General features: G+C 42.0%; 1 long non-coding RNA gene across 1 annotated transcript; it reads left to right on the forward strand.

Annotated features, from left to right (window-relative positions):
- Positions 1–186: 186 nt before the first annotated feature.
- On the forward strand, positions 187–13,339 carry LOC108445395. The gene is made up of 4 exons (XR_001860222.1): positions 187–296; positions 1,919–2,030; positions 3,246–3,385; positions 12,215–13,339. It is a non-coding gene; the product is annotated as an uncharacterized LOC108445395 (long non-coding RNA).
- Positions 13,340–19,956: the final 6,617 nt, after the last annotated feature.

The raw sequence follows: 19,956 nt of genomic DNA on the forward strand, positions 1-19,956 counted from the left end.
TGTGTGTGTGTGTTTGTGTGTTGAAGACAGGTCAGACCTTTCCCTAGTAAGGCAGTGCCACGCCTGTATCCCTACCCCACAGTGACCAATCCCTGACACACCTGAAACAATGCCCTACACCTAGCCCTAGAGCTCCCAACCTAGCTCCTGAGTGGCCAAATAACCAGAAGTCCCACCCAGGGGAAGGGCCCAGGAAGGCCAAGGGGTATTTGAAGTGGAAAACAAGGCAAACATAAGTTGACCCTATCTTCTCTTGGAATTTTTATCAGTTGGACACTGCTGGAACCCAGGAGTTGGTAGCTATATTTGTTCTTTTCTGTCTTTCTTCTAATTCTCTCTTCTTGGAATTTCTGAGTAATTTAAAATCGAACTGGCTTAGAGTTTGTGAAGTTAATGCTTTGAGAAGTGTTTTATGCTGATGGAATGCTGCTCTAAACCTTTTGCCAAACTTACCTGATTGTCTGAGGTTGCCAGTAAAGTTTTTTTTTGCTGTTTTGAACTCTTGAGAATATCCTGTCAGTATTTCTCCCATGCCTCTAACTCAGTACATGAACAACTGTAAGCCCCTAAAAGCCCAATTGAATGACTTCTTTGGGACCTTACAACATGACATCTTCTGTTATTGTGTATGAATTTTAATTTCCCATTAAGAAGTACTTCTAGTGCACTTGGTTTTGTTCACATTTATCTAAATAGGACATTTGGAGGATGCAGTATTTCTGTTTTAATCATGAGAAATCAGTTATTAATCTGAGTGGTTATAAAGCAGTTATCAAAATTATAGTAGGACAAGATTTGGTTCATAAAGAACATCCTAGTAAAAGCATGCATTTAAATGCCCTGTGTGAAGACTGCTGCCATGGGGCACTGCATGCTGAATCTTTGTCCTTCATCTGGTTCCTCCTTGTTATGGTTGCTGGGGACCTGGTGACTGCTTGCAGTGTCCTGTACAGTCCAGGATATTGCCTGGTCAATAAATATTTGTACTCCCTGTAGACAGAACAATTATTATTCATACTCCCCTTCAAAGAAAAGCTATTGGTACATTATTTAAAAAAAAATTCTTCTGTGCTTGATTAGTGCTGGCTGTCATGTGACCCAGACTGCTGGGTCATAAGCTTTGAGTCTGACATCTCTTTTTTTCTCGTAGTCATTAAAAGGCTTTCAGGAAGGCAAATTTAGTAGCAAGACATCATTGAAACATAGGCTAACTCTCATTGCGTAATGCTAACCTCTGTCTCTGGGAGTTATTAGCCAGGGTGACAGGCTATGCACTTATTTATTCTTCTTCTGGCAGTGAGATCAGAGCACAAAGGTCCTTTGGGGACTGCTCCATCTTAGTCCTAACTGGGGTATTTAATAGTTTCTACCACAGGCCTTTTAAGGTTGATTGTGAACTCTGTCCTATTAGCCAGAAACCACTGGTCAGCAAAGTGACAGCCAAATCTTTTAGAATATTGTTATTTTTTGTAAACTAGCCTAAGGCTTTTGGGTGAGAAAAAGGAAGAAATAATTGCTTAGTACTGGGAGAGACTCGGGCACAATTTAGAATTCATCCCTATCTATTAAAGTGGAATAATTTCTATATTGTATATTCAGGAGAATAACGAAAAATTAGATTTGTACTTACAGAAAGTAATGTTCTTTCTTCTTTAATTGGCTCCTACTTGGAGAACACCTATCAGGACATTCTATGAATATATTTCAGTCTAATCCAGGTGTTTCAGCCTAAAAACACCTTAGTGATTAAATTCCCTCTCTGAGATAAGTGTCTCCAGGGGACTTCTTCCCCCTGGCACTAAAGCTACCCAGGCACACCTTGTAATCTCAGAGTTCAAAGCTTACTCCTATTCAGTCCATTGCCAGAATCCAAGAAGTGTAATGTTTTTATAAGACTGTAATTTTTTTTCTTGCCAAGGGTGCTGGCTTTTTGTTCCAGTATGAAATGTATGCTGGAAGACCAGAGTGAGAGGCTCTAAGTCCTCAGAAGTCCTCCAAACATTACCTGCTTGATGCTGTTCAACAAACTGGTGAGACTTAAAGTTCAATGTAAACAAGACTTTTACTCGTGTTTCACTGAAGCATGATTTACAAAAATAAAAGAAAACAATGAAAGAAGCTTGTGCTTCTCTCTGCTGCTTTTTGATGAGAAAAGCTTGAGAAATATCTGTTTCCATCATCTGGCATTGTCACAGTCGCATAACAAGCATGTGCTGACTATCTCATTTATCAGTCTATTTTTGCTGAGTGTCTTCTTTATAGCTCCCATAAAAGCATTGTAAAGCCCAAGTTGCCAGCCTGCAAGGTGCTTTGGGCTGGTTGGTATTTCCACCAGATATCCTCTGGAGGAGAGAGGGTACATAAAGATAATGGATAGAAAGGACTGCTTAAGGTGAGAGGAAAAAAATTACGGATATCCTGAAAACCACAGTGCATTTAAGGTATGGTTTGAAAGTATAGTAAATCAGAGCTATCCTACAGTCAGCACGGCACATTCCTTCTTTTGACATACATTCTACCACAGCAGTAACAGCCAACCAATCACCTTCATTCCTATTTTACTGTATTGCCTTTATTTGCCAGTGCATTGTGCCAAGTTTGGTAGTGTCTCTGAAGCAGCAGGCCAGGATATACACATCTGACAAAGCAGAGAGGTCATGTGGAAAGATCTGCTTATTAATTTTGAAGAAGAATGCGTGCTCATGGCAATAACAACCAAACACAAGCCTTGACTGTGGTAAGCATATAATCTGCATACAGATCAGCAAAAGTTTTCTAATTAACTTCAAGGGGAAATGGGTTAGTTGTGAGTCTAGAAGGTCATGATTTAAGAACCTTTGCTATTGTAAAGCTGCTGCTATATGAGGGAACACACAGACCAACCAGCTTTATGTATATCCTCTTACCCCACTTCATTTATCACCTTTTACCTATCAAACACTGCAGGGAGACTGTGCTCTTGCAGCTTTGTGGAAAAGAATGAGACAACTGGTACCTGAGCAAACTGTCCTGAAATATGTTCTTACATTAAAAAAAGTATGTATTCTCTTGCCTTGTTCAGTGCATGTCTATAAATCTTTCCTTGGCAGGGTTATTAAGAACAAGTGGCTGAAGCAGCACTGTTGTTAGCTGAGATTCTTGCTGTCCTATTAACCTGTCAGCCAAGTTACAGGAGTAAGTATAGAGAATCGATAGTTTTTTTGGCAAAGGAAAAGAGCTGACATTGATTCTTCCAACTCTGGCAGGTGCCTTTCATACTGTGCCCTTCGATGTGTGATCAAGGCCTGTCTGTGGCCCCATTGCAACCTTGTAGGGTGTTCAGCATAGGAAGAAGGAGAGTCCTACAAAGTCACATCTTCCCTAACTTCCACAAGCTAAGGAATGGGTGAGTTTGACAGAACTTCAGCCCTTCAGAAGGATAGATGGGATTGGGTGAAAAGGCTCCTCTTACTCCTTACTGTCTTGGATGTTTGACCATCTGGCAGTGTTCTGTAAGTGCCCTCAGTCTGGAGAAGTCTTTTGTCATAATTTAATATATCTGACTAGGTAATAAGATATGGTCCAGAAGCCACCATTAAATTAATAACTGTAGGCTACAGTCCCAGGCTGTTACAGACATACAAAAGCTTGAATTTGCAAATGAGCCAGATTACTGAGATTTAACACAGGCACAACCAGGGAGGTGGTCTACCCACATATTTTTATGATAATAACACAAGGCAGAGTCATGATATAGTTCCTTCTTTGCCCCCATACTTTCCCTGTCACTGTTCCTTAAAAACAGTAAGTAATATCACGTTTGGCTGATGTTGCTTTGCAGATGTTTTGGGTACTTGCTTTTTCTTGATTCAACTGTTTTTTGAAATGTTGTGCACCTCTACAAGAGCCCAGTCAGAGGTGGGTAGAGGATTTACTTTTTAATGATTATTCTGAATCCTAAATGCTACCTAGTAAAACAATCACTCATAATTTGACTTCATTAAGCATTCCTTGTTAGTTCATTAACCTTGGCATTGTCAGCATGTTGCCACAATCAAATACAACTTATTCCATGTTGTGCAATGAGAGCTGAGGGCAGATCTCACACTGGGCTGTCATCTAATGGACCTGAAGCACCTGCTAAATGTAACAGTGCGCTGTCCTCAATATAGGCATGTAGCAAGGGGGGAGGATGTATGTGCTGGATATGAGCTGGTATACATCCAGGTGCTGAGCTGGGCACACCCCCAGTCCTTTAATCACAGTTTCATCAAGTACCTCACAAACTTTCTGAAGCCCAGACTGGTTTCCCTCTTGAGCTACAGCTAAACTAGAATTCCCACAGGACTCTTTCAATTTGCTTACTTAGATGCTCTTCTCTGAGGAGGAGAGAACTGACATATAGGCTTTGCTTAACATCTGTGGTACTTTTCAGACTGCAGATAATCAGTGGATAATGCAAAATGATATAATTTGCATCAGAAAGATAACTGAAAATCCTCTTACACATATTAGTGGGCATAATTTAGCCCTTTGATGTAAGACCAACAAAAGACTATTAAGGGCAAATTCTGCCTTGTGTAATACGTGCTGATAGATGAGCTGAAGCCAATGACATCTTGCAGATTTCTGCACCTTTTTTATGTTGACCTGCCTGTGACCAGCTCCCAAAGGTCCCTGTGGAGCAACATGTGATGCAAAAGCCTCAGGCCCAGCTGCCTGGAAAGGATAACCTCCTCAACTTGGGGAGTCAAAGACATGCTAAAGCCAAGCACCCTCCCTAGTACTGCAAAGGGAAGGCAAGGGATAACAAGCACCCTGAGAAACTTCTCAATCTTGTTATGAGTAAGAATAATTGAACAGTGCAAAGTGTCATAAGCAATTTGTGTCTACGTGACAGACAACAGACCTGTTTTTGAAGGTGATGATTACATTGACTTCCCAGCAGAAGCTCAATCAAATCTGTGGTTATATGGTTTCCTTCCAAACTGGAGAACACAGCAGTGCTGCTGTTATTTGCTAATGCTGTTGTGGGTATGAATTTATCACATGCTTCCTACTTGGGCTTCCCTTCAGTGGTTGTGTCAGTCTAAACTCCCTGAACAGGACCACCCCATCTCAGCCAGACATGTCACCTTGCTTCAATCCTGATTTTCTGTCTGGCTTGGATAAAGCAAATACAGTATTCCACATTATTTAGGCAATGCCAATAGTTTTTAGGCATCATCATTTCCAGTGTTGTCTATGCTCAGGAGATAGCACGGTAAGAGGAAAATGCTGTATCTTGTAGGCTGTAGTGTATTAAAGGAAGATAAAGTCAGTTACAGCCATGTATGCAAACAGAAGAATAGTACTTAGCACTCACAGCTCTGTAAATCATGGTTTTGGTTTACCTACTGCACCTTCCCTACAGCCCGTATTCCTAGAGATTACTCAGTTTTCCGCCAGATATTAGTCTTTACAGATAAAAGATTAATTCTGTTTAAAAATGTAAAAAAGCATTTGTTTCTTAAAAAAACCCCAACAATGTTAAGATGGTAGATTTCACAGGTGAACATGATTCTTACAGGAATCAACAAGCCTTTCTGTTACCTAAGATCCTCTTCTCCAGGACTCCAGGTTTTTGTCCATCCTCTTAACAATATCATTTTATCATTGCATCTGAATCAAAGCACTCTGCTAATAGCGAGGCCTACTGCTTTTCCTGCTTAATAACAATTTGACACCAATTTACTGACTTCATTTTGGTGTCTGTCCAGAGTTGTCCTTAGGATATCTCCTCAAAGTATTCTTTACTTTTTATTTGTACCAGTTCGTATTCCAAACTGCCTATCAGCTATCAAACTTTCATCTAGAGGCATGATATTTTATTGCTAGTGATTTGCCCATTTAAGCCTACAAACCAGCAATCAGTGTTTTGATGACAAATAATGTGGATATTTATCATTGTAAATAATGGACATAAGCTGGACTTCACCTACTTATTCAGATTATTGCTGAGTTATGCCAGCATGTGCAAAATCCAATGCCCAGTCTTCTGACATTGGAGACTGACATAACTTTCATGGAGTCAGTAGATCTGTCAGCGAGTGTAATTTAAGTGAACAAAGCAGCTCCTCCTGTTATTGTTGAACTAAAAGGGGAAAACCCACTAAATCAATATGATCATGATCTGGTCACCTGGGGAGTGTCTGCTTATAGACAGACCAGTTCTTCACAGAATCAAAGAATATGTTGAGTTGGAAGGGACCCACAAGGATCATCGAGTCCAGCTCCTGTCCCGGCACAGAAAAATCCCCAAGAGTCACACCATGTGCTTGAGAGCGTTGTCCAAACTCTTCTTGAACTCTGTCAGGCTTGGTGCTGTGACCACTACCCTGGGGCGCCTGTTCCAGTGCCCTGCCACCCTCTGGGTGAAGAACCTTTTTCTAATATTCAACCTAAACCTCCCCTGACACAACTTCAGGCTGTTCCCTCAGTCCTGTCACTGGTCACCACAGAGAAGAGATCAGTGTCTGCTCTTCCTCTTTACCTCACAAGGAGGTTGTAGACTGTAATGGAGCGTTGGAGGCAAATGAGGTTGTAGTTGCTATTTCAGTGAATAATTAATAGCTATTTCCCAGTTGGGTATTTTATTATTTATCGAAAAACACCACTCCATCAAACCTAAGGAGTCAATTATTAAAAACCTACTGCTTTTGAGAAACATTCTGCAAGGTGCAGGCTAACAAGAACAAATGCCTGAACCTTGAGTGTTTCAGAGACAGGATCCCCAGTTGGATTGAAGTCTATTTAACTTTGTTCACATTGGCAGTAGCCTTGGGAAACAGGTATCACCTAGCAAGGTTACTGCTGCTGGTTTTGTTGAAATTTCTCAGAGATGGAGAAATAGGGTTGCAGGGAGGAAGCCTGGAGAGAGACACAGGACAAACGTTTGCCAAAGTTTCAGGGCCTGTTACCACCTAGGCAGTACCAGCAGGGCTGGCTCAGGTTGTAGTAGAAAGGTTTGGTAGTTCCATTACATCAGCAGAGAGCAGGAGAATAAGGACAGGCTCCCCTCAGGCTTGTGCTCTCTGTCCTTGGTGCGGAGACCCCCTGCTTGGGCAGAATTTGTGGCAAGGCATTGTGTCTGCTGATTGCCTGGACAGGCTGTGCCCTCTGTAATGCTTAACAGGCCTCATGGTCCCTGGGAGAAAATAGTTCTTTTACTTAGGAATACCCTACTTATTAAGGGGAAATATGTTCCCCACAGCTCTGATAGCTGTCTCTGACTGCAAACTGCAAAAGCCAGGCAGAATGCTCCCTTCTGTCCCCTGGATCAATGAGCTCTGTGCCAGTGGCCAGCAACTGGTGCTCTGGGAAAAGGGTCAGTGGGGTGCACACTGCCTCATGCAGGCAGGAGTGTCTCTTGTCTATCTCCTTCCTACTGTAATAGCACAGGCTCAAGGTCTTGATAAAGTCACAGTCACCTGCTGAAGGTCTTAATTTACTCTCTGACTTTTGAAAAACACGTATACATAGAGGTGAGCTGAGTAAGGCCCATCCAGAGCCCTCTGATGTGGTGTTTGAGGTGTCACCACAACCGTACTGGAAGCTCGCTTGCACATACACGTATCTGTGGGTGCATGGGAGAGCTCCCTCAGGCCCTGCTGTGAGCTGAGCATCCTGATCCTGGGCTCTTCCCCTTGCTCCACTCAGCCTACCTCCCTGCCCAGGTCCAGGAGAGCCAGCCCACTGCATTTTGTTCCTGCTCCCAGTGTCTGCAAGGCAGAAACTGCTGAACACTGCTTTGACTCCAGCTGGCCAGCTCACACTGGCAAGAGAACGACTCTCAAAATCCCCTTAGCCCCCTGCTTTTAGGAAAGGAAGTCTGCACATATCACATCCTTTGTACTGGGAAGGCATTTGCAGCAAAGCTGGAGGTGACTGGGATTGGACTCCCAGGCTGCAAATTAATGTAACTTGCAGGGACATCACTGAGTTCAGAGAAGAACGGATGGCACTGCTCACTGAAGAGCTTCAGAAATTGAATAAGTCAATTTTTAGTACACTGCAGTCTTGTTTAACTGGCAATATTTCTTTGCAGATAGATAGACCAGGCAGTTCTAGAGGCAATGGTGAGCCTGTAAATTGCTCGTATGTTTTCGCAGAATGGCTCGCCACTGTTTTATGGTCAAAAATGCAGCTGCTCTCAGTCAATGCTTCTGAAAGCTTTAACAGGGTAGAGCCTAGAGTCTGACTATTCCCACAGATTAATCAGTCCCTGTCTTCCCTGGTTTTTGTTCTGAAGTCCTTAAATATGTTTTGGTCTTACTTTTGAGAAATCTCTTCCTTGAGTTTGTTTGTTTGGGATTTTTTGTTTCTTTTTGTTTCATATTGCAGCATTGAGCACTGCTGAAATAATTCTTTCCCATGTTGTTCCTGTGCACCGTGCTTTTTAAATTCCATGTAGCTTCATATTTGTTCAAGCAGAAATGCTTAAAATCCCTGGCAAGGGGTGTTGTTGTCAGGGGTAATCACCTCCCCGCAGAGATGAGAAGTACAAGGTGTAAATGAGTACCTCAGCTCCCAAAGGCAGTGTTAGCCAGCAACAGCCACGCTCCAGGAGCCATCTTAGAGGTATTGTGGAATGTCTTGTTTTTCCACATAAATCATTTAAATAAATTATCATGATGGCTGGAAACTGCTGGCTGATACTAAAATGTCTCAAATGAAGACAGAAAGACAAATCTTTTAAGCACTTACCATCATGACATATTCCATTAGTCCATTATTTAATTACTGGCAAGGGGCAGTGTCAGGGAGGGGAGCAGGGGAGTTGTGAAAGGATTGTCTCCTTTAGAATGGAGAGCAACCTGGATTGAGGGGCAAGCTGGAGTCACTACAGTTTCAAAAGAGTCTTAAGCTTCCTGGCATGCCAGCCCTGTTGTGTAGGGGTACCCAAGGTGACTTTAACTAGCCTGCTGGGTCAAGCTTGCCACCATGCAGACTCCTGTGCAAGCCAAACTTGCTGCTGCTTTGCCAGCTCCTGGTGTCACTGTCACAGGAGATCTTCTAGCCTTGTTCCTCTTTCAGATCACAGGGAAGGTGTCAGCCTCATCTGCATGGATGAGATTTCATCTGGATCTGTCCCCTGAAGAGCACGATGACTTTAGTCTATCTAGGTCTGAGATGCATGTTTTACTTTTTGTACTTTTAAAATTAACTTTTACTTAATTTTTACTCGATTTTTTTATTTAATGTACAGAAAAATAGCCCTTCCTGCTTCCCATCCTTCATCTTCATGATGGGAAAAAGGCTGTGGAAAGATGTTGGGAAGGCTTGGATACCACTAGCTCAAAAAGAGAGTAATGGGGCACATTACTATTGAAATAGTTTTTATTCCCTCATAATGGCAGTGTGAACAGGGACTGATCCCAAGTTACTTCCTGTTTGATGAGCAAAACAAAGCTGGAGAGCTCAGGATTATGGACTTAAAAATGGCGTCTCCATGTATTTAAATGAAGTAGGGTGCATGAATTCATTACGATCTGAAAGCTCTTCAAACACTGCCTAAGTAGGTACAACAGCTTCAGATGAGCCTCAGGACTAGTTGCTAATGCATATACTTGAGAAAGTTTTCTTGGGTTTTTTTCTGTGCCTATGTACAGCCTCAGAGCTCCAGCTTGAAAAGAGCATTCATGCAGAAGGAGGTACACTAAAAGAAGCCAAAAGCTGCAAAAATATCGTCAGCCTAATTTAATTCTCAGTTGCAGGTCTGCAATTCTCAGGACTTCTCTTCCACTATGTAGAGAGGAAACAAACTCTGCCTTGGTTTAGGCATTACTAGTGATATAATGAAAATAATAATGCTTAGCAATGAACAGACATTTTTGTCTTGCACAGAAAATAATATCCTTTCTATAGTATCATAATTCTAAAGCTTAAAAGGTTCACTATGATCATCTTCTCTGACACCTTGGTTCTAGTTATTTTTTTATTTTTTCAATCATTTAATAGAGAATTGTATCTTGCTGTAATTTTGATAAGCCTGCAAGCAACAATCCTGGCCTTGTTATTTCCTGCAAGAAATAGCAGACTCCCAGTTATATCTGTCAAATATTTGTTTCTATTCAGGTATGTAGGAAATTAAGAAAAAGCCCTGTAGCTGTGATTAGAACACCTCAACCCTCTTGCTCATTTGTACATGTTGTCTTTATAAGTCTGTGCAGGGAGATAGTTCTTATCTTAAATTAATTTTTCATTCCTGTTAAGAAAGCATTTTCCCTGCACCATACACAGGGGTTCCTCCTCTTGCTCTGCCAACTGCAACAGTTTGGTGGATCTACAAAACATGCTTTCAGTTTTCCAAACCTCATGACCACTCAGGGGGTTTAAAGTCCATTGGTTTCAAGTCCAAAGCCTGTCAGTAGGTGAGACTATTCCCACCACAAAATGGCAGCACAAGACATACTGGGAGGACAACAAGCTATACATTACTGTAACTTGGCTGGCATTGGGGCAGGTTCTGTCCCGTGTCCTGTGGTGGGACCTGCACTTGGTCTCTGGCATGTCTCCTCCAGCCAGCCAGCCCTACTGCCATCAGCAGCCTGAGATGCAGGATGCCCTGGCATTGGTCACAGCTGAGCAAGACAGAAAGTAAAACTGCCTACCCCTGATCACTCCTGTAATTTCTTACCCTGAATGATCAAACCCCCAACTCCCTTCCCTTTACAGGACCAAGACCCTGGGAAGTGAAGTCCTTTCAAGTCCTGTTTTCAAGGGCAGGTCAGCTCACTGCACATCCCAAGTTGCAGGCCGAGCATATTTTAAAGACAGTCCTTTATTTCTGAGATGAAAAGGTCATGAATATCAGTCACTCTCAAATTCAAAAGGCTGCTTCCATTATAAACAGGGAGGTGAAATGTTGCTGGCTGTTCTCTGCAGCCAGTGCTTTGTCCTGAGAGTGTCAGAAATGTTCACTGTTATCATAGACACCCCTACACCCCCAAAGGAAAGGGGATTACTAGCTGAACAACCCCCACTGCCTGGGACCAGGGCTCTTACAAAAATCCTGCTGAGTGGACCTTAAACAAAGGTGTGTGCTCATGTCCACAGTGCAGTGTGGGTCACTGGAGTTGAAGGACCAAGAGATGGGGGAATAAGGGACATAGGCCCTGTCCCTACCCACAGCATGAACAGTAAATCACTGCTGCCATGCTAGCAGGACCTGAGCTGTCTCATTGGAGCAATACAAAGAAAATGAGAAAGAGACAGAGAGCAACTGACAAGGACACCAAGGAGGAGGAAGACTGTGCTTCCCTCCCAAACAGGCGTGGTGACAACAGGCTGTACCTGGAGCCAGTCTCCACAGTGGTGTGCGCAGCAGGAGGGGGCAGTAGTGCTGCTGGGAGCTCAGATATGTACAGTGATGCAAATGCAAACAGCATGGGCTGTGTTTTGCTTTCATCACTGTCCAGGAGCATCGTTGAGCTAACACTATTTCCCTTCACACCCAGAAGCTTGAGAGACATGAGGATCCTGCTGCCCTGCTCTCCTGGGTAGCCCACAGCCCCAGGATGGACTGCACTGTATCTATGCCCCAGCAATAGGTAGGAACTGAGAACGGACCCTTGCAGCAGGGGCACAGAGACAGAGACAAATGTGCTCTAGCACCTGTCCTCTGATGCTGACAGGCACTCCAAAATTGCAGCTGCACACCAGTATGTAACTGCTGAGCACAACCAGATAACTCAGCATTTGGAGGGCTCTGGCAGAGAGTTTTAAGAACACAACTTCAGTCATGTCCTCAGGAGGATCTTAACTTACTTTCAGTTTCATTTGTTATGAATTTTGGTTCCAAATCTGTACAGGGGTAATCAATTTCTTCCCGTCATCTGGGAACAGGGAAGAAGTGAATCACAAGCCAGAAAATGTGGTCTTTCTAAACAGAGATTTTTGTTTTAGTTAAACTTTGCAGAATCCTCAATGAGATGTTCTTGAACTTGCATTTTCCAGGCATTTAAAGGCACCATGAATTACAATATAATTGAAAAATAGGCCTGTTTCTTAGAAATGAAGTGTAACCAATAGCCCCTGTCTGCTGACTTAATGGAGAAGCTTAACGTTATTATAACTATATTAATAACAAGGCCAGCTAGCCATTAGCAAGAGTTCATTCATTGCAGCTCTCTGACACTTTCCAGCTTGCTTTTTCATGGTAAATGAGTGTTGCTTGTGCTCATTTTCTATTCAGATAATTCCCAGGAGCAAGATAAACATATGGGTGAGAGATACTACTTTTCTCTACTTCTAAGTAAGAGCTGTTAGGAAGATGGTAATAGAAATAATATGAATCTGTGATGGAGAAAAATACAAAGAGGAGAAGCTGAAGCTCAGCCTGGACAGAAGACTAAAGCAAAGGACAATGAGTCCTGGCATGTTAAGGTTTCTTTGTACTACAGTTGCTGAAATAATGCTGAATGGTTAATGGGCACGCTTGTGCATTAAAATATAAAAACAAGTTTAGAAAAAACCCTTCTGAATCAGTTGAGTTTTCAATTTTTCCCTTTGCTCAATTTAATTTTTTTTTTTTTTACTGGGGTTTTCTTTATTCTTGCTCCCTTTTTTTTGATAACAACTGTCCTGGGAAGTGCATTCAGATAAAATCAGACTCAATCCAGTGGTGACAATAGGCATTTAAAAGGTTTTAAAAAGTCACTGTTAAACAAAAACAAGCAGATGACAGTGCTGATCATTTTGTAGGGCCAGTTAACTTTTTTCTTACAAAAGGTTTGTAAAAAGGGGATGTTGCATTCAAAGCAGTGGGACCAGGTCTGCCAAGACATTTTCAAACTCCACTTATTCGCTGTGCAGCTGATGTGCTGCATTCACCCTGTGGTGGCTGGCTGCACTGGCCTGGATGTAATTGTTTGCATAGTCAGTCACATACAAACCCAAGAATTACTCTACTGTATGAACAAGGTATTCCTTACTTGTTACATCCCATTTTAAATGTTTCACTCACCCAATCAAGAAATGTGACAAAATATGACACAGCTGAACTGACATAAAATGAATTAACCCATTAGCTGAAATATGGGTTACCTAAATGGTCCAGGGAATCATGAATGGATAATTAATGATTCATTCTTATTTAAAAAAAAAAAAAAAAAGCAGATTTATTTTATTCTCAAGGAGTTTCTGACCAGTATGCTTGCATAAATATGAACTAAAGTAATAGCAAGAGGAGAAGAAAGGGACTAATGCATCTGCATTAGTCAATGAGACTACCATGCCAGAAGCCCCTGTGGTATTCAACCAGGCCTGTCCTAAAGGTGGCAAACAAAAGTTAAACAAAACACATGTTCAGGGATACTTTTGTTCCTGGATGTTGTGATTAAAAAAAAAAAAAAAAAAGCAAATTTATTTTATTCTCAAGGAGTTTCTGACCAGTATGCTTGCATAAATATGAACTAAAGTAATAGCAAGAGGAGAAGAAAGGGACTAATGCATCTGCATTAGTCAATGAGACTACCATGCCAGAAGCCCCTGTGGTATTCAACCAGGCCTGTCCTAAAGGTGGCAAACAAAAGTTAAACAAAACACATGTTCAGGGATACTTTTGTTCCTGGATGTTGTGATCACATCAGGCCAATTCAGTTCATATAAAAAGCCTTGCCAGTCTAGTCTCTTGATAGATCGCTTCTTCCCTCAAAACACATTTACCAGCACCTCCAGTTTGGTCCGCCAAGTGCTTGTACTGGTAGAGACCCTGCGTAGAAAACAGGGTCTGGTCCAGGGTATGGCCCAGTGGACTACCCCTATTTGAAGCAATCCTACCTGGTACAGAGAACACTCATGACTCTGTGCTGCTTTTCTTAGCAAGTGTCTGGGAAGACACAAAACACCAAGTGTGTTCAAAACCTTGGAAAAATCTCTTTCAAGAAAGTCTTTGGTCAGCTTTGCCCCTAGAGTAACATTACAGAATGACATGTTAATTCTTAAACCAGATTAATAACAGCAAATCCCTATAAACTATGAGTTAATCAAATTTCTGTGGGTCATGGGAAATTCCACGGAAAATAAAGATTATGCTGAAAGAGTATTTCCACCTGCAGACTGCTTTTACTGAGCCTTGGCTACTCATGCCAGTGAACAACTCCGGTCTCTTCTCAACATTCCATGCTTGGAAGAATGGTTAATAAAATCCCCTTTGTCCTGCCAGTGTTCTCAAAATTTTACATTGTACAGAGAGATACACATTATTTCACTGATATTACTTATTTCTATTTATTCTCTTTTTAGCAAAAGTTGTATCATTGCATAGCCATTTATCTGTCTTGAAACAATTGTTCCAAGACTGTTCCAAAGTCCAGCTGCAGAAAAAAATAAATTTGTGAGAGTGCATGTGTATTTGGAAGGACATCTGACAGCTTGGGAGTTATCTAGGCTTGAGACATTGACAATTGGGTCCTAATACCTGAAATTAATATTGCTGGTTTAATTACCAAATAAATCTTTGGAAATGTTCTGGGAGCTGATGGGGTACTTTCTTTGGACATTATTCCTCCTGCTTTCCTTGCCTTTTTTTATTTATACCTGCCTGATACTGTACCCCTGATGTTACTGGTATTCATTTATTAGAAAACAGGAGAAGTTACTTTTCATAAAAGCTTTTTCATTCTGCATAAGGTGGAGTGCAAAATGACTGCTTTTTGGCTGGCGAAAAGAAGAAAAATGTCCCTGTTGTCACAAATCACTGTCTGCATTTTACGATACTATATCTCTCTGAGCAGCTGCAGTCTAGTGTAGGGATTGCCCTTCTTCAGCAATACATGTCCTTAAACAGCTGGAGATAAGCACATTCAGAGCCTTACTGAGAACACACCATTGCATTTCCATTGATAATGAGCAAAACATCTACAGTACTTTCCATCTGAAATGAGCTTTACTGAAAGCTAAAGATACCAGCAACCAAGAAAAAATACCATGTCAGGTGGGAAGCAATCTCCTGAAAGCCTGGTGGCTCTTGTCCTTACACATTAGTAATAAAATCCATCCCTGTGATACTCCAATAAACACACATGCTTACTTGCACCTACAAGGGATGTTTTTCTCATTCTTAGAGTTACAACAGAGGTGATTTTAAAACAAAGAAAGGGGCAAGACTATAAAAAGCAGGGGTACTACACAATAAGGGGATTTAAGAATCACACAGTTGCAGAGTACCTCCAGGTTTATTTTTTTCCTCTCACTTGCTCAGGCTGTGGTTCCTGTGTTTACATGGTAGCTGTCAAGGACTACATGAGACAACATGCTGTGCAGCAACACTGCATGAGCACGGCCTGCATTTGATGTTTCTGTGAGGGCTCACGGCAGAGTCTGGATCTGAACATCTCCCAAATCAATGGGTTTCTGAGCTGCTCCCTCAGGTCACATACAGGCTCCTGTGGACAGCTGTGGCGTTGCTCAGGCTTGCAAAGCTCCTGCTTCAGGCACAGAGAGAACAGCCCCCTCAGCCACAGCTGGGCTGTCAGCATGAGTAAGGCAGGCTGGGATCTCCCGGGATAGAGAAAGGACCTCATGCTCACCTGCCCCAAATCTACTCTTTAAGCACGAGTAAAGAAAAAAGATGACATAGCCATTGTGGAGCTCTCCTTTTCCTGGGCCATTTTGGCATGAAAAGCTACTTAATTGGTTTACTTTGCACTGACTACAGCAATGTTGGTAGTTGCCAAAGAGCCTGCTGAGCAAATAATGATGGCTCCTAGCTCTTCCTTGCTCTGACAACCTCCCATGTGGAAACAGGGCTGGCTGGCTGCAGTAGCAGCAACATTGCTGAGTCAAGACCCTGAAGTAATCCTTACTAAAGGGAATTCTAACATGAGGGCATCTATCCCTCTGTTTCTCCATGCTGAAGCAGTATAAAACTACCCTCCACTCAGTCCCTTTTGTATGTGTACCTGTTGTGTTTGACTCACTAAGGCAGATGAAGTGACCCTACAGACAAATTTTGGGCTACACAATCAGTTCTCGCGAGCCTTACTGGCCATTGTTCCTTTGAGAGAGCTGCAGCACTGGGGCTGGGCTGTGGGCTAACTATGCTCTCAGGGCTTTTCAGGTCAGATGATGTAGGAATATACACCATTAACTTCCTTCCTCAACAATAAAGTTCCCTATTGTCTCCATATGGGATCAGCCTCCAGAGAGATGTGCAACAGGGAGAGTTGAAATGAGGTGTCTGGCTAAGGTTTGCATTAAACTGTCCCTGCTGCCCCACTGCCCCACGGTCTCCAGAGGCAGAGAGGCACCACTCAGTGGAGAGGAGACAGGTTAATGGCACATTTTGTATTTGTGACCATGTGAGATATATGGGAGGTAAAAAAGCTCTGTCTGGATTTATATGAACAAGACACCCATGGAAATGCTTCAGCATTTTTAAAAAATCCTGATTAAAAAGTTGGCTTCACTTCTAGCTTCAAGCAGGCAAGGACTGCAAATAAGACATCGCCTCTCTCCTCACACTCCTCTATTGAGATAATTTTGCATAAATTAAAATTAATGCATTTTTTCAACTAGGTCAGTGGAATGTAAATGTTCCATTCCAGGGAGGATTATATATGTAACTCAGTTAAGGGATGCACAGCACAGATCAATCCTGCTGCAGTTATCAAAGCTGAGCTGTTTGGAACAGAAAGCAACCAAAGTTTTTCTACCAAACACTTCATTGCAGTATCTGAAGGTTCACGGGGCTGAGGATGGGTATTTGTCTCACTCCTAGGAAATCTTCGTCTTTGACTTTTGTCTAGGTGTCAAATATGTCTTCAAATATGGTCATAAAGTCTGTGTGATAAAGTGGGACAGCAGAAACAGCTCCATCTCAGTGGTTTTAGCTCCACCGGGAACATGCCTCCCGTGTTTGCAAACCAAGCGGTGCAACATGAGACTCAGCAGCAAGTTGAACAAAATTGAATTTGTGCTGCCCCAGGAGCTTGTCTGCTCCAGCCATCAGGCCCGCATCTGGTTGCTGACAGCTGTGTGGTGCCCTCAACCACTGCCTACTTTAATGTCTTAGACCCCATATTCAGTCTGGATGCAGATACTGTGCTACTGAATTAGTGCATCTAAACCCCCTGATGAGGCCTTCAAACAAGCAAGTAAGAAAGAAAGAAAGAAATTTTCTCTCACTCTCTCTGGCTTGGATTTTCTCCTGTGCCACAAATCTGCAAGCACACACACACTCAAGTGTATGGAAATGAATGGCCACCCTGACTTCCAGAAGTGCTGGAGAGAGGCTTCAAAGGTAAGCAGGATGTTACTGCTTTCAGAACTGGACTCGGACTTTGTTTTGATGGGCTTAGTACTGTATATTCTGGTGTAAGGAAAGATGCTGTGACTGAGACCATAATACAACAGCAACTGAAACAAAATCTTCTCCAAAAAATAAAGGTTTTTTTTTCATGATGGATGACACTTGGAATTATGTTAGCTCCCCTTAGAACAATCTAATCTTCTAAAGAAATAATAACTCAGCCTTTCTGAGTTGCAAATGTCCTTTTATGAGGATCAAAACAAAATTGCTATCAATGCAGAATTGTCCCAAACAAACTTGTAAATAGTAGGTGAAGGGAAATGGGACTTTGTTTTTCATATGGTTTCAGTATATCCTTTCCTTGCCTCTCACTGTATTAAATATCCAGGATGTATTTTCCCATTCCTTCAAATGAAGATGCTCTGGTGATTGTGATTAAAGTCTCTATAGTCCAGAACCTGACCTCAAATGTCAGCCCATGTGGATATTTAAGGAAGTGCACAAGGACAGGGACAGTACACAGTGGTCTGTACTGTTCTGACTTTTGACGATTGATAGTTTCAGGAGTCTCTAAGCTACAGGTTGAAGGTGGATATTTCATCTTAATAATGGTCCGATATAACATGATTTTGTCTAAGTCTTTTTTAAACATATTTGTGCAAGAACAAGTTGCTGTTTTGGCAACAAGTCCCATGGTTTAATGCATCATGTGGAAAATTCCTTCCTTATGGTTTAGATCTACTGTAGGATAATTCAATTTATTACCCCTAATTCTCGCATTGGAGAAACACAAATTAACCTTGTCCTGCTTACCTTCTCCATGCCACTGGTGATTTTATACACGTACATCAAGTCCCCTCAGGTAGTTTTCTTTAAAAGCTGAAAAGGTCCAATTTAGTGTTTCCTGAAAAATACACTGTTACAAAACTCTGATCATCCTTGCTACCTGTTCTGTATCTTTTCGAAAGTTATTAGATCAGTGCTGTAATACTATTTTCAGTTCTACTTTATTGTGTTCCCTCATTCAGCAACTCCTACTATCCAATTTGCTTTTTGACTGCTGCAGGGCAACAAGTGATGTTTTCAGAAACCTCATACCTTAATTTCAGTTACCCAAGATCTTTCCTAAGTGTTGCTTTCTAGAGACTGTCACTGCACATGTATAAGTAGAGTTATTTTTTCCCTAAGTGCCTTACTTTGTACTTGTCAATATTGAATTTCATCTGGCACTTCACTGTCAGTTGATACTATAAGCTCCTTCTGCAACAGTCAGCTTTAGCTTTGATTATTGTGAATAATTCTGTATCATCTGCAAACTTTGCCAGTATTCACCTGCTTTGTCATGCCACATATAGAGGTGGTGAACAACACCAGTCCCAACATAAACCGTTGGACACTCCTTCTGTAAATTTACCACCAGTCCAGGGAAAATGTTGCTTTTTTTACAACTACGTATCACATTACTCACCTTTGTTCCTTGAGATGGTGGTTGGTGTAAGCTCTGCTTTGGTAGCTCAGCAGTTTCATATTTGAGCTCTTTTAGCACACTTAGTTGAATGCCATGTTGTCCTCATTGTTTGGCTCAGGTCGACTTATCCAAGAGGGTCTGCTTTCCAGAGACTGTGCTTCTCTTTGTCCACAGTTGTTCCACCTTGCCATCAAAGCTTCAGCTCTGGGAACAATGCAGGTGTAGTGACTTGTTTACCGGAAATGTCAACCTTTTGCATTTTCCAGCAAAACTAATCCTTAAAAGAAGGGTCCCATACACCTAGATTAAGCTCTTAGGCTGAGGGTGATTCCTCTACCAGCTCATGCATGGGGACTCTTTCAGTATCCCAGAATTAGCATTCTGTTGAGCATGGGAATGCAATGGAGTAGTCTTTTGTATTGTACCAAAGAAGTGGGTTAGGGAGAACTGACTGCTGCTAATCAAAGGTTCACTTATTAGAGTCCATGTGAATAAGTCTGTGTTGACATCTGTATAGTGCACAAAATCTGTGCCATGTGTTCCCCTGAACTGGGATCTGGAGCAACACACATATTATGCTTATACCTCTTCTTGTAAGTGAGAAAGAGACTTCTAGCAGGACAGCAAGTTGCATTTTCACCCTTCCTTTTCCCATTTATTTTCATCACAGGCAGGTCTATTGTCTACAGGTCCTTCTCTGACAAGCAAGTGCAGAGCTTGGCTTCAGCCAGGCTGGCAAACTGGCGAGTCTCTTCTAGTTTACTTTGTGTCATCCCTCTGTGCTGGGACAAACAGCAGTCACTAAGCTCAGGACTGCCAAAGCTGTTGCCAAACTGTTGTTTGTATCACTCTCTGCTGTCCTTGAGTGTAGCTCCACAATATGCTTTCATGAAGAAAATAATACAAATTCTGATAAGTATTTAAGTATAAAAGCCTCCTCAGATATAAAAGTCTCATCAGATATACATTGCCAAGGTACAAATCACACTGCAAGTAATAGACATTTAAGCTACTCTCAGAAATAGCTACAAATCTTCTCATTCACCATGAGCTACTGATTATAGAATTTTGTGAGTGAAGCACTACTTAAAAGCACCATCCATCTGGATTCATTTCCCTGGTCCCCATGGTGGATCAGACGAGGTGCCCCAATATCACTATCTCTCATGTGAAGCTCTGCTCATGCGTGGCAGTTGCATGCACAGATCTAGGTTGT

The sequence above is a fragment of the Corvus brachyrhynchos genome, unplaced genomic scaffold, assembly GCF_000691975.1.
Source record: "Corvus brachyrhynchos isolate BGI_N302 unplaced genomic scaffold, ASM69197v1 scaffold1, whole genome shotgun sequence".
Taxonomy (NCBI): Eukaryota; Metazoa; Chordata; class Aves; order Passeriformes; family Corvidae; genus Corvus; species Corvus brachyrhynchos.